Source organism: Schistocerca serialis, chromosome 7, assembly GCF_023864345.2.
Source record: "Schistocerca serialis cubense isolate TAMUIC-IGC-003099 chromosome 7, iqSchSeri2.2, whole genome shotgun sequence".
Classification (NCBI taxonomy): domain Eukaryota; kingdom Metazoa; phylum Arthropoda; class Insecta; order Orthoptera; family Acrididae; genus Schistocerca; species Schistocerca serialis.
In genome coordinates, this window is record NC_064644.1 from 610113547 (window position 1) to 610128942 (window position 15396).

Here is a 15396-nt window from a genome sequence, read left to right on the forward strand (position 1 = left end):
TTGGTATTCCGACGTTTACGGGTTTATTTATCGATTATCATTTTTATTTGTAATTCACTGTTGCTATCTGAGTTTACGTATCACCATTTTGTCAGTTGGAGATAGTGACTGCAGTTGTGGGGGGCTAGAAAATGGTAGTGCCAAGTGGAGAAAGCGGAACTTTTCCACAATACTCGTCTGCTTGAGTTCACTAGAGTGGTGACAGCAGCGGAGCCAGCCCGAAGGACTTGGCCGTGCATGGGGATGACGTCACTGGACACAGCACAGCAAAAAGTGGTTTTCTCGATGTAAGGAGGATCAATTTGACCTTCAGAAAGATTTTCAGCGTTTGATGATGATCTTTTAAAAGCATTAATCCACAATGGTCTACATCATTCAACTCGAAAGCTGGCAAATATGATGAACTGTGATTATTTCGCCATCGGCGACATTTGTACACAATGGGTTCGAGAATCGGGTGTATGGGTACCTCGTGCTCTTATCCAAAATCACAAAAATCAGCGGGTGGCCACACATGCATCTCTGCTTGCTTGCCGTCAAGTAGCTCGTGAACAACACCGACCATTCCTGACCCGCATCGTTACCGGTGACGGTAAATGGCGTCTTTATGCTAACGTCAGGGAAAGAAACGAATTTTTGAGACAAAACAAAGCAGCGACTCCCTATACAAAGACTTGTTCAAATCCAAAAAAGATTATGTTGAAACAGTGAAAGTGTGGAGTACTACATAGTGCTTCCCCGAGGTGTAACCACCACTGCCGAAATTTCTTGTGAACAACAAAGGCAGTCCAAGAACAACGACCAAGAAGACTGCGTGAAGTGGTGCTACTCCAGGATAACGGCAGCTCGCATTGTGCTAGACTGAAAAAAACCTATGTACGGCAGTTGGGTTGGGAGCTCATTTCGCACTCATCTCATTCACCTGGTTTTGCGCCCCGAGATCTTCACCGTCCCCGCTCTCTATCGAACAAACTTTAAGGAACTTTCTTTCCACATGAAATTGCTCTCCGAACAAGACTCGGCAAGTTCTTCGCCTAAAAGCCACGTGATTTCTACGATCACGGTATCGAAAAGTTACCCCAGGCTTGCAGACTGTTTTAAATAGTGAAGGAGAATATATTATTGATGACTAAAGTATCTGTTACATGTACTGGTTATGTAAACTTACGGAAAGACGCTATGAACTTATGCACCGACATAATGTATGGGGAGCTAAAGCGGTCCTGTTACTCTTCCGTGGGTACTTCTTGACGATACCGTTGCTTCCGATGGGCGCTTACCGTCCTGGACAATGTACTGGGTTGTGTTACTTAGAAATCTGCGGGCCACTCACATGCTCTGACGTTTGTTAACAGGCTACAGTGGGGCGGTGTGTCAAACGCTTTCCGGAAACCCGGCCATTGCCTTTTATCTGTGATTCGCGGGATATTGTGCGGGAGAAGAGGAATCTCAGTTTCGCACGAGCCATGCTTCCTAGAGCCGTGTTGACTTGCAACGTTGGAAATATCGTCTGCCATAATATTAACGGAGGAACGCACAGCGATGCTACGTGTGACTTACTAGTGAATGTTCCGTGCGTCGGTCCCCCACTTCTGTAACCAAATTGTAGCGAACTTGCTTACCTCCCGTCTTGCAGACGTTGCCCCAAATGGCTTCTTCGCCATCAGTGACGAGCCCTAATGCTTGTACAGTAAACAGAGCGTATAAATGCGATTAGTGAGTAGGTTTCACTGTTAAGCATAACGAGTATCGTAAAGTGTTAGGATGCCAACTAATTTTGTTTTATTTGTCTGGTCGCAAAATTAGTAAAACGTTTTCTAGAGACAGTCTATCGTTAATATTCATAGCAAGATACCCGGTCATTAATCTTAAGTTCCCGATCTGCCCCTCACCTCCTCCCCGCCCCCCTCCCACCGTGAGAACGCTCAAATATGTTTTCAGAGGTAACTTTAACAATTTATTCCGTCTTCACCCAGAGTTGCAATTCACACAGTAGTTCGCGTGTTTCCACCTCGAAAACAGATCGTATACTACCTCGTGTGCTATCTTAACAGTCTGACGTCTCCCGCTTCATGCCGCGCTTGATTTCGGTCCATCCTTTCGATCAACAAGCACTGACAATAAGTGAAATTTTTAAATAGCATTTCCTGATGAATTGAGTGATATTGAAATTATTCATAACAGATCTCAGTGCAAGTAACGTCTTCAGGACGGCTGGAGCTGAATATGAATGTTTATACTGTAATAAAATACCGCTACCCCCCCCCCCCCCCCTGTCCCAGAGCGACGCGGCCCTCGGCCGCTCTCGCGCTGCGAGACCAGCTGGAGCTTCGTTCGATGAGCCCGTCTTGTGACGCCTACCTACCTACCTACCTACCTACCTACTTACTTGCTAGCCTCCTGTAACAAAATCTTCCTACAATGTGCCTCAAAACACAGCAACAAAAATGTAATAAACGTGGACGGTGATGGGTCATAAACGCCACAACCTGAGAACAGAAGGATTTTCACTTCAGAAAATGGCTTGTTTTCTGATCTTTGCTACGGCGTCACTTAAAGCACCAAAACGCCACAGTTTCTTGTTCATTCGTCATATTCGCAGCCACATGTCGTAACATGGAGCGTCGGCTGCTGTGATAGGTGGGAAGCGGACTGTCGTGCCACGGTATCTGTGTTAACGGCAAGCATCTGCACACCTGTCGCATTCAAAATACACTCCGTCGTTAAATCGGCCTCCCTTTACATTGACATTCCTGTTATCGCCACTGGTTGTAGAAATGTAGAAGCGGAGCTAGGTCGCCCGGCGGCGGTGTGAGAGATTTCCGCTGGGCGCGCAGTAAGTAACCGGCGGCGGTTTCACGATCAGATGGGTAGCGCTGCCGGCCGCCCACATACATAATGCATGGCCGTCCGTCTCGCGACACACGACGGCCGGCCGGCCACCGCCAAACTGCCCGAAAGAAGGCTCTTACCCTTCACACACACACTGGCGAGTTACTGCTCGTCTCTCGCGCACCGGTAGTCGCCAACTACCTTACTTCTAAGCGTCGCCACTGACCTTCAGGGACTCTACTACGGATTTTTAGGGCAGTAGCTCGCAGCAGGTTGAGATTTCGTGTGACACTAGCACCGAAATGCCAACGTTACACTAATTCTTTCGCCCCACCACCTTGCCGGAAGAAAATGGGGACGTCAGCTGACGTACACTTGTTGCGGAGAATAAACTATTTATTCCTTTCATTACGGTGTCCACTGTAATGTTGCCTTGTTTGTGCTGATACTAAGCAGACACTAGCGTCCTCAGTGGCGTGGTTGGCAGGCAGTGGAGATGGGATTTTCCAGTATTGCAACGGGCGTGGAATTGAAAATACTGGGTCGATGAAACATCCTGCATTAAGTAAGTTAAAGGCTGCGGCCCAGGCGCTGACCGTGGTGCGCCTTACCAGTACTTACGCTTTTTACTTAATGGAATCCCAGAGACGAAATTAATCGCTACACGCAGCTGAGCAATTCACAGCTCTGTTCAGTGTTGTGGCTCGCTGTTGCCATAGGGTTGAGCAGAACACGTGGGCTTCCATGCCCAACAGCTAAACACGATACAAAAGCAATTGTAACGTCTGATCCTTCAGCTCAATCATTTAAGCATTGGTATGTCATCTGAAATTTTAAATAAAAACAAGTTTTAGTACAATCAGAATAACAATAAAAATTATAAAATTGTTATATACTTCTGAATAACTGATGTACGTGACACTAAAGGTAAAAGTTCAATGAACTGGTTTATTCAGTCAGTCAAACATAGAAATTGCCAAGAATGGTTAGCTGTTGTATAATATTCCCCACTGGATTCCAGTATCACCGCAATCCCCCAGACGTTAGTCCAGATATAGCATTTGTGGAATGTACTCTACAAAAATAGAATTTATCCAAGAAATGCTCTACTGGAGGAATGATCTAAAATTACTTAACAAACAACAGAATCTCTGGTGAAATCCATGCCAAGGAGAATGCAAGACATTATAGAGAGGAAAGGAGAACCTACTAATTACTAACTATAACATCATACACTATGTGATCAAAAGTATTCCGACACCCCCAAAAACAAAAGTTTTTCATATTAGGTGCATTGTACTGCCACCTGCTGCCAGGTACTCCATATCAGCGACCTCAGTAGCCATTAGACATCATGAGATAGCAAAATGGGACGCTCCGCGGAACTCACGGACTTCGAACGTGGTCAGGTGATTGGGTATCACTTGTGACATACGTCTGTAAGCGAGCTTTCCACACATCTAGACATCCCTAGGTCCATTGTTTCCGAAGTGATAGTGAAGTGGGAACGTGAAGGGACACGTACAGCACTAAAGCGCATAGGCCAACCTCGTCTGTTGACTGACAGTTGAAGAGGGTCGTAATATGTAGTAGACAGACATCTATCCAGACCACTTGACACAGGAATTCCAAACTGCGTCAGGATCCACTGCGAGTACTATGGCAGTTAGGCGGGAGGTGAGAAAACTTGGATTTCATGGTGGAGCGGTTGCTCATAAACCACACATCACGCCGGTAAATGGCAAACGATGCTTTGCTTAGTGTCAGGAGCGTAAACATTGGATAATTGAACAGTGTGGCGTGACGAATCACGGTACACAATGTGGCGATCGTGGGTGTGGCGAGTGCCCAGCGAACATCATCTGCCAGGGTGTGTAGTGCCAACAATAAAATTCGGAGACGGTGGTGCTATGGCCTGGTCGTGTTTTCCGTGTAGGGGGTTTACATTCCATGTTGTTTTGCAGGGCGCTATCACAGCACAGGCCTACATTGATGTTTTAAGGACCTTCTTTCTTCGCACTGTTGAAGAGCATATCAGGGATGCATCTTTCAACACGATTGAGCACGTGTTCATAATGCGGACTGTGCGGAGTGGTTGCACGACAATAACACCCCTGTAATGGAATAACCTGTACAGAGTCATGATCTGAATCCTATAGACCATCCAAGGATGTTCTGGAACGCCGACTTCGTGCCAGGCAACGATATCTCTCCTCTGAGAAGCACTCCGTGAAGAATGGGCTGCCATTCCCCAAGAAACCTTACAGCACCTAATTGAACGTACGTCTGCGAGAGTGGAAGCTGTGATCAAGGCTAAGGGTGGGCAAACACTGTACTGAATTCCAGCATTACCGATGGAAGTCACCACGAACTTGTAAGTCATTTTCAGCCAGGCATCCGGATACGTTTGATCAGGTAGTGTATGTTCAGAGTGGCATTTTCAGTATTGCAGACGAATACTCATTTTGCACCCTAAATTTCCTATATTTGCTTTCAAATGTTTAACTATGTTTATATAAATATAAATCGGTATTTTTTATTGTTTTCTCCATTTTACTTATTAATAAGCAAGTCTAGGTCCTTGCTGTTCTTCATTCTGACAATTTTTCACTGTCTATACATCTGTAAACATGAGTTCGTGTATTAGACGAATACTTTTTGGAAAAATTGTAAATGATTGCCGTGGCTGGTTGTGTTGTGACGGGGCCCGGTTTCAGTCATGTAGCTGCGTGTGAAGCGTTGCTCTATGCCACAGCCTGTAGCAACCCAGCCCTCTACTGTGGTAGACCGTAGCGCTGCAGAACGCTATGCCAGCGTTACCCCAGGCGCTTTCCTGCTAGAATGCACAGGGGATAGTTGACGTATCCCTTGGCCGGCTGCTTTTCCCTGTCTCACACTATTGGCGCAACTCACACTGCTATACGTAATGATTTTTATCGAACGCTATCGATTTCGAAGTACTGAAGGCTTCGTCAGGCAATGTAGTGACCATCGACATATTGCGCAACCGGAAAGTATGTTATTCGACAGTTATGGATCTTTATCAGATATGATACCTCCTTGACATTAATTAACTGAGCTGAAGTTGCTAGTTGAAATGGAGCCATAGGTGGTAATAGCTAAAATAATAGATGTTGCTTGTTAAGGTCAACGAATTGCACTGTAAGCGTGGCAGATTGCTTAGCGAAGCGTTCCAAGTTCCATTCCCGTGTAGATCGGAGATTTTCTCCACTTGGCGACTAGGTGATGCGACTGACATTCCCCTATTCGGACGGATTATAGGTACGTCTAGAAATCAGAGAGAGAGACAGAGAGAGAGAGAGAGAGAGAGAGAGAGAGAGAGAGAAGTGGAACAATAATTTACAAAAGCCTATGATTACGAAGTAAAATACTGAGCGTTGCACTGGGTGTTGAAGTTCGTCAAGAGTGGCTGATTATCAAGGTTTGAAACCTTCTGAATAGATAGTAATCGATAAATAGCATTCAGCAGAGTTGTGTAAAGTAGACACCATAGTCATGGGACAGCGATATACACATATGGCGGTAATATCGCGTACACAAGGTGTAAAATGGCAGTGCATAGGCGGTGCTCTCCCTTGTACTCAGGCGACTCGTGTGAAAACGTTTCCCACGTGATTATGGCCGTACGACAGGAATTAAAAGACTTTGAACGGGTATTGGTAATTGGAACTAGACGATTGGCACATTCCATTTCAGCAATAGTTAGGGGATTCGGTAGATCCCCTATGTCAAGAGTGCGCCAAAATACCAAATATCAGGCATTAACTCTCACCACGGACAACGCAGATGCCGACGCCTTTCACTTAACGACCGAGGGCAGCGGCGTTTGCGTAGAATTGTCAGTGCTAACAGACTGCGTCAAATTAACCGCAGAAATTAAAGTGGGACTTACGACGAACGTCTCCGTTAGGACAGTGCGGAGAAATTAGAAGTTAACGGGCTGTGGCAACAGACGACCAAGGCGAGTGCCTTTGCTAAGAGCACGACATCGCCTGTTGTGCCTGTTCTGGGCTCGTGACAATATCAAAATGGTTCAAATGGCTCTGAGCACTATGGGACTTAACTTCTGAGGTCATCAGTCTCCTAGAACTTAGAACTACTTAAACCTAACTAACCTAAGGACATCACACACATCCAAGTTTCGAACCTGCGACCGTAGCGGTCGCGCGGTTCCAGACATAAGCGCCTAGAACAGTTAGGCCTCCCGACCGGCTGACAATATCAGTTGGATCCTACACTACTGCAAAACCGTGACCTGGTCAGATAAGTTTCGATTTCAGTGGGTAAGAGGTGACGGTAGCGTTCGATGTGGCGCAGGTCCCGTGAAGCCGTGGACCCCATTCGTGGACGAGGCACCGCACAAGCCGGTGGTGTGGGCTGTGTTCACATGGAGTGGACTGGTCCCTCTGCTCCAGCTGAACTGACCGTTCATTGGAAATGGTTGTGTTCCGCTATCTGCAGACCATTTGCAGTCATTCCTGGATTTCGTGTTCTCAAACATGCCAACAGGCCACAATTGCTCGCATCTGCTTTTTAACAACATTCTGGACAGTTTGAGCGAATGATATTGGCATCCAGATCAGCGGAAATGAATCCATCGGATATTTATGGGACATAATCGAAATGTCAGTTGGTGCACAAAATCCTGGACCAGCGACACTTTGGTAATCATGGACCGCCGTAGGCGCAGCGTGGCTCGGTGCTTGTGCAGGGGCTTCCAACGGCTTGTCGAGTTGGTGTGACTTCGAGATACTGCACACTACACCGGGTAGAACGAGGTCCGAGGTCCGACATGACATTGCGGGCAACATCCCATGACATTTCTCATCCCAGTGTAATAATTAGAATGTGTAACTAATACTTTCTCTTTTCCTATTCCACCCCTATGTTACACTTTCTCAAACTGGGATTTTCTCTTTTGTCGGGTATGATTATACTGCTTTTAATGGAAAAGTAAAGAACTTAATAGAGACACTATGATGATGTTGAGTATGAACTCTAAATTATAATAGCCAGTTGTGGGCCATACGCATATTATTTATTATCTCGTTTATTAGACAAATATCAATAGTGGAAAATATGTAATAAGACAGAAACGATTATGTGCTACGGTTTTTGAGAAATCATTTCAAAGCAGAAAAAAAAATTCTTTTTCTTTTTACAACTAATTAATCTCATCTTGAACATAGTACCTGAAAGATTTATTGAAACATAACGATTCTGTGTTTGAGTCACTGTCCGGTACACGTATTTAATCAGCCAGAAAGTTTTAAATCAACTCCAGAGTGAAATTTCAGTCTAGTAACCATAGCGTAGGCTTCTCCGCAATGTACATTTATCACTTACATGCCAGCCCTTCAAGGTTTGCAGGAGAACTTGAGTGATGTTTACATAAATAAAGCTATGAGTCGTATCTGGACATCTCATTCGGTAGAATAAATGCCTGCAGTAGCAAAGGGTTCAGTGTTTGAAGTCCCAATCAGGCACACGGTTTTAGTCTGGCGTAAAGTTCTAAATGCGAACCCACTCCGTTGCAGAGTGAAAGTTCATTCTAGGAATAACTGACGTGACACTGTGCCCTGTCGCACATGCTGACGCGCTCGCGTCTCACGAAAGCCACCGATCCACTGTAAGTGCTCAGTGCAACTGACGCACGCCGTGTACAGAGTGCAGACAACGATAAAACACCAATCATTGGCTGCAGGCAAAAATTATTTTTCATCATTTCTGCATGACTGTCAATACATAACGATACAGTCGACGGCGGGAAACAATGGACTCAATGGTAAAAAAAAGCTAATAAATACCTGTGACGTATGACGATATAGGATCTTCACAGTCTACTCTCTGATTCTAGTTGTCAAGATGTATGGAATCAGAGTCCAGGTGGAAATACCACAAAAAACTGTGAGTCCAAACTCACGTATTTTCGTGATATTTCGTTTTTAGACCGTGTTCTTTTCTCAACGTTTCGTATAACTTTCTATGGCATCTCTGAAGTGCGATTATGAGAAGTCCAACACACACCTAACTACAGCTGCTAGTGCCTATTCATTGGACTTGAAATGTGCTCCAGCCGCTAATTTCTTCACATGTCATAAAATATCCAGGTTTGAGCGGGTAATATATGATGAGTAAGGTGTATTTTCCACCAATTTGTACGTTACAAATTTCAGTTTATCCAATGCCAAAGCATAATTCTCAAATTTGTGGCAAGGTCTTATGGGACCAAAGTGCTAAGGTCATCGGTCCCTAAGCTTACACACTATTTAATCTAACTTAAACTAACTTACACTAAGGACGACACACACACCCATGCCCAAGGGAGAACTCGAACCTCCGACGAAGGGAGACGCGCGGACCGTGACGTCCGAGACCACGCGTCTACCCCGCGCGGCGCCAAAGCATATATCATCGTCATGACCAAATCTCGTTTCTTGCTTACTTATTGATACAATCTTCATCACTCATTTTTCCATATCTGCGTGGCCCATGAAGCTACTGTGGTATTTGCTTACGATATAATTGCCGATTGCAACGTAATCGAAGAGAGGGATCACTGTTACTGTTACTTTGTTGAAAACTCTGGGAGTAGCCTATCCGTCGTTTTTATACGTGCCCACCGGTTCCTGGAGTAAAGCTGAGGACCCAAGATTCAACAACAACAATTAATCATCAGGATAGGATTACTTGTGCGACGGGCAAGCAATGTAAGCTATTCAAGCTGTTACGTACATCCCGCAACAAATTTCACGTCCTCAAACAAATGTTCTGAAATTATTGGTCACTGTAATATTTTAGCTTTAAGAAACAAACATTCTGCACGGCAGAAACATCATGGACACTGCTTAGCAATGAACCAGGGCAGGGAGAAATACGAGTGATCGTTACTCGCTGGTGGTATAAAAGCATTTTCCGGTTAACGTCCATGAATGTTAACAGATTTTTCCTACTGAGAGACCAGACGGTGACTGCCTCTATAACAGATATCGTTTCTGGTAATATTTCTCGGCAATTGTTTAATCACCGTTCAACTTACCATAATGGTTTTCATGCAATAATTCTGTAGTTTCACCTAATTTTCAAAATTGTTTGGACTAATTATTGTTTGTTTTCTGTTTCAGTCAAGAAAGCGCGTTACGTCGGCGCTCAAGGTAAGTGATGGCAACGCAATCACAAAGGGAGAACGCTTTTTGGACTTTTGACCTTATTTGTAGAAAATATTCTTCACTGCTTTCACATGAGCACATTTTTCTATTAAGTCATGTTACTCACCGTTTCCTGTTAGCCATCACGCTCACCCCTCCACATCTCATTTTTTCTCAATATTTCCTATTTTCGTTATACGTTTTATAGTCGGTAGAGTGGGAACTAGACAGTAGAAAGAAGAAAATACGACGGAAATTCACTTGCTGACGTGAACAGCACAGCGGAGGGGAGGGGGGGAGGTAGGGTGGAGGGGAAGGTGGGAGGTGGTACCGGTGGAGGGGGGGGGGTGTGAGTGAAAAGGAAATGTGGAGAGCTGTCGGCTTAGCTGTGAAGTCTCCGGTTTTAATAAAATTGCACGTGCTCCTAGAGATAGGCCCATTTATTAGTGTTATTAGTTTGTCCAACATTCTCAAGATACAGGTTGTTCAGTAATATTCATCCGCTTTCTAGTGTCGTGAATGAATATAGAAAAGAAACTTGGTGTAAATTTTAAGTTGCTCACCTAAACTAAAATTTAGCTTTGTCCAGTTGTAAGTTGCCGCTTCATATGGTTGGCGGTAGAGGCTTCCCTGATGCAAGTAGTGCGCTAGTACGTTCAGTACCCTAGTTCTTTCAGTGCGCTATGTGCGTCCAGTAGAGATGGCAACAACACAGCAACAAAAGTCCTTTTGTATTTTGCAATTCAACAGGTGGAATTCAGTTACAATTGTGCAGCGTGATTTTCGCCGAGATCACTGCACTGCCCCTCCTACATCTTATTTTGGGCGTGAACCACGGAAGTGAACCCATCATGCCCGACAATAGACAGCCGTTCCTTTAAATGGGTGTCCAGGGTTTTTTGCAGCGACACTTGTATCTCAAAGCATACAGGATTCAATTACTACGTAGTAGATCGTGTACCACCGAAACATAAGAATATGGCGAACACAACAGCCATATACGACAGTCGCACATAAGAGAGGCTCTCCATAAATTTGTGTATTTTGTGACAATTTTGGAGAAAATATTTAGTTATTTTCTGAAGAAAATACTGTTTTAAGAATATCACACCTGGATATCTTATGGAATTACCTTTTCCCAGCATTGCTAGCTCATGCTGAGAATTTCATTGTTCAGTGGAAATAAGCATCACTGCACTGACGTTCACATCTTAGAACATCTTCAAACAATAAAATGCTTCATCATAAGGTGAGTACCAACCCACATTACACTCTTGCGCTCCGTGGTCGTCTGATATCTTGGTATGCGATATTTTTGATGGGGCTTGTAACTGTCATTGGAACAATTATGGACAAACTGCAGTTGTAGCAAAACCAATGAATTCAGACATCTCGTATAAGTATGGGATGAATCTGAGTGTCGTCTAGATTAGGGACGGCCAACGATTCGGCCTGTGGGCCTCGGCGCTGTGGCACGAGTGCCGTACAGGTCAGGCTGGTTGCACACGTCGCACACCACCAGGGCACACCGTGTGTGTGTGTGTGTGTGTGTGTGTGTGTGTGTGTGTGTGTGTGTGTGTGTGTGTGGAAGGGCAAGAGGGCCAAACGGGGAAAACAACACATTAAATGGCATTGCAATCACACTGCTTGCAACTTAGTTGTCTATTTCACGTCTCTCAAAACACAGATCATAAACAGAACAAATATCTAATATTATTTAATTATTTTTGATGTGCTGAGGACATATGATTTTTATAGGGTACAAATTATCAGCACATGGACAGACACAGACAATTTCAAAGATTTTCGCATTCAGGCTGCCACGTAATTGTTATTTACTTAATTTCATGAGAGAGAAAAGCCTTTCACACACACATCTAGATGGAAATAGCTCATCACGTTTGCAACCTCATTGTGGATATGTCGAAACTCATTCTGAGGAGAACAAAGTACAGTTTCTGGACAGTCTTAAAGTAAAATAATTTGTCTTTTGAAAGTAAATCACACTGGAGATCAATCAGTTGCATCTGCACATGCACAGGAGCAAATGGTCTCGAAAACAGCTCGACAACAGATGTAAGATTAGCAGTGACGTAGAAAGTTTTAGAAAACTATCATTGTAATGCCTTCAAGACCACAACGAATTCTTCAAATTTCGCGTTTTCTTAAACGCCAATGAGCTGACGGAAACGGGCGGTATTTTTTGTAGAATTTGCCTCTTCCACAATGCGATTTTCTTTTTAAGTGCATTGCCTTGAGATCAGAAATAATGTGCTTCTCACCTTTCAGTTTTTTACTGTAGGTAGCGAACAGTCAAGTCCATTTGAAATGTAGGCTCTGCATTCCATTTCAGGTGTTCTAATTTTCGTTCCCGATCACCTTTTTCCTTAGTAAGTTCAATAATATCGGGTATTAAATCGAAAACTGGTTCCAGTCACGCCCCTTTACTTAAAAAACATACTTTACAGTAACGTAAAAAGTTTCCGTACTACTGACTCAGTCACACCGAAAACAGTAGCAGATGACAGTGGAATAATGCGTGCGACTTAAGTAAATTTATTATTCGTACACCCTATTTCGTGATGTGCTCCATGCCTGTAAATGTAGTAGAACGTGTTTCTTGATGTACGGACCAAAGTATAACGTCCATCGATCTTTGTAATGTTTTACTGTCTCATCGTCATCGAACTCTTTAAGCTTTTTCTGCCTTGTGTTGTAACGTCGTTCCATACTAAATTTGCGGTACCTGTTGATTATGCGACTCTGTATCGCATAAAAATATGATATTGTTATCCGTGTCAGTTTGGATTCCGTAGAAATGTTGGAACACGTGAGGCAACACTGACCCTACGACTTATCTTAGAAAATAGATTAAGGAAAGGCAAACCTACGTTTCTAGCATTTGTAGACCTAGAGAAAGCTTTTGACAATGTTGATTGGAATACTTTCTTTCAAATTCAGAATGTGGCAGGGGTAAAATACAGGGAGCGAAAGGCTATTTACAATTTGTACAGAAACCAGATGGCAGTTATAAGGGTCGATGGGTATGAAAGGGAAGCAGTGGTTGGGAAGGGAGTGAGACAGGGTTGTAGCCTATCCCCGATGTTATTCAATCTGTATATTGAGCAATCAGTAAAGGAAACAGAAGAAAAATTTGGAGTAGGTATTAAAATCCATGGAGAAGAAATAAAAACTTTGAGGTTTGCCGATGACATTGTTATTCTGTCAGAGACAGCAAAGGACTTGGAAGAGCAGTTGAACCGAATAGACAGTGTCTTGAAAGGAGGGTATAAGATGAACATCAAGAAAAGCAAAACGAGGATAATGGAATGTAGTCGAATTAAGTCGGGTGATGCTGAGGGAATTAGATTAGGAAATGAGATCTTTAAAGTAGTAAAGTAGTTTTGCTATTTGGGGAGCACAATAACTGATGATGGTCGAAGTAGAGAGGATATAAAATGTAGACTGGCAATGACAAGGAAAGCGTTTCTGAAGAAGAAAAATTTGTTAACATCGAGTATAGATTTAAGTGTCGGGAAGTCGTTTCTGTAAGTATTTGTATGGAGTGTAGCCATGTATGGTAGTAAAACGTGGACGTTAAAGAGTTTAGGCAAGAAGAGAATAGAAGCTTTCGAAATGTGGTGCTACAGAAGAATGCTGAAGATTAGATGGGTAGATCACATAACTAATGAGAAGGTATTGAATAGAATTGGGGAGAAGAGGAGCTTGTGGCAAAAATTGACTAGAAGAAGGGATCGGTTGGTAGGACATGTTCTGAGACATCGAGGGGTCACCAATTTAGTGTTGGAGGGCAACATTGAGGGTTAAAATAGAAGATGGAGACCAAGAGATGAATACACTAAGCAGATTCAGAAGGATGTAGGTTGCAGTAGGTACTGGGAGATGAAGAAGCTTGGATAGAGTAGCGTGGAGAGCTGCATCAAACCAGTCACAGCACTGAAGACCACAACAACAACATCCGTGTCTCATGACATTGCCATTCATTTTAAAGGCTTGCAACTGTAGATTTATAGACACACTATTTTTGTGCAAACAAGCGTAGGACGTTTGAACTTCTTTTATGCCACTAACAAGCAGCGAGTGTTAAAGAGTGCTGACACCACGATTCTGCCGAACTGAAGAAAGTCTACCGACGGAAAAGTGCGGAGCCGAAATGCTAAATGAAATGTCGCCCTGTACCGAGTACTTCCGAGACATACCGACACAGGCCGAGCCACGGGCGGCACGAGGCTCCCACACTGTGCTTCTGTGTTGACTGGCACACCACGGCCGACCTTAGCCTACATGTTTTCCGTTCGTCCGGTGGAGAGCATATTGAACATTCAGGAAAGTAGATTAAAGCCCTGATCCTATACGTAATTGTAAAAATACCCTAAGAACGTATGCACGTCAATGACATCTACTTGTAAAACCACATGGTCATTTGGTAATAACAATTTTGCAGCCGTATGCGTAAGTCTGAACTTTCCCTAATTGTATATCTTTATTCGTGTAGTAGATATTGTGTCCTGAAACTGGATGAACCTTTCTTAAACACCGTGTGTAACAAAAAAGAGGAATCTTTCTCAGTCTCAAACGTAGTTTTTATTTAAAACCGATTCTTCAGGTGCTTAATGTAACAATTCATTTGTTATACATGGTAGTTTCCACTGGTCCTATTAGTTTCATAGGGGGTTACTTTCATGACAAAATAAATGTGGCTAAGAGACCCCTGTCGAGGTATAAAAGTTAAAGTTTCGATACAGTTACCGATGTACCTCCGAAGACATCTCCTGAAGATGGGGACGAAACTTAGGATAATAATTTTATGTATCGATCGCGACTTCTCAGCCGGGAAGTTTTAATGAAGTAAATACAAACCATAGAAGTCAACATTGTGCTAATAAATGTGACTACATCACACATTTGCACAAGAATTACATACTGCTTTCCGGTATCAGTTGCACAGATATGATGCAGAGATAAACTGAATGGCCAAATTATCATGGGATTGCAGAACTGGACAACAGTGCAATAGTAACTCTCTTGCTTGTGGATCTGTTCAATATGAGTGGAGGATGGCGGTGAAAAAGATTAACAGCTGACATCTCAGATGCCCTGCAGGACTGTTGTGTTATGTAGGTAGTATCGGAATGCATTTGAGCTAGTATATGAGTGGATGGACATGTTGAGTAGAGGAGGGGAGGGAGGGGGGCTAGAGGAAAGAGAGAGAGGGAGAGGAAAGGAGGAAATGTGCGTAATATAGATGACATTTGTGTACTTGGGCAAAGCTGTGCGTAGAAAGATAGTATAAATATAAATAATTATTTAAACAAAAATATCAAAATGTTTGTAATTCATTGAGAGATTTCACATATGTAAGAATAAAACAAAA

At 43.4% G+C, this 15396-nt stretch overlaps 1 long non-coding RNA gene across 1 annotated transcript in view; it reads left to right on the forward strand.

Annotated features, from left to right (window-relative positions):
* Positions 1 to 9976: 9976 nt before the first annotated feature.
* The window catches only part of LOC126412835 (uncharacterized), a 302199-nt gene continuing 296779 nt past the window's right edge, over positions 9977 to 15396 (forward strand). Inside the window, exon 1 of the long non-coding RNA XR_007575354.1 lies at positions 9977 to 10007. This is a non-coding gene — a long non-coding RNA (uncharacterized LOC126412835). The remainder of the gene's footprint in view (positions 10008 to 15396) is intronic.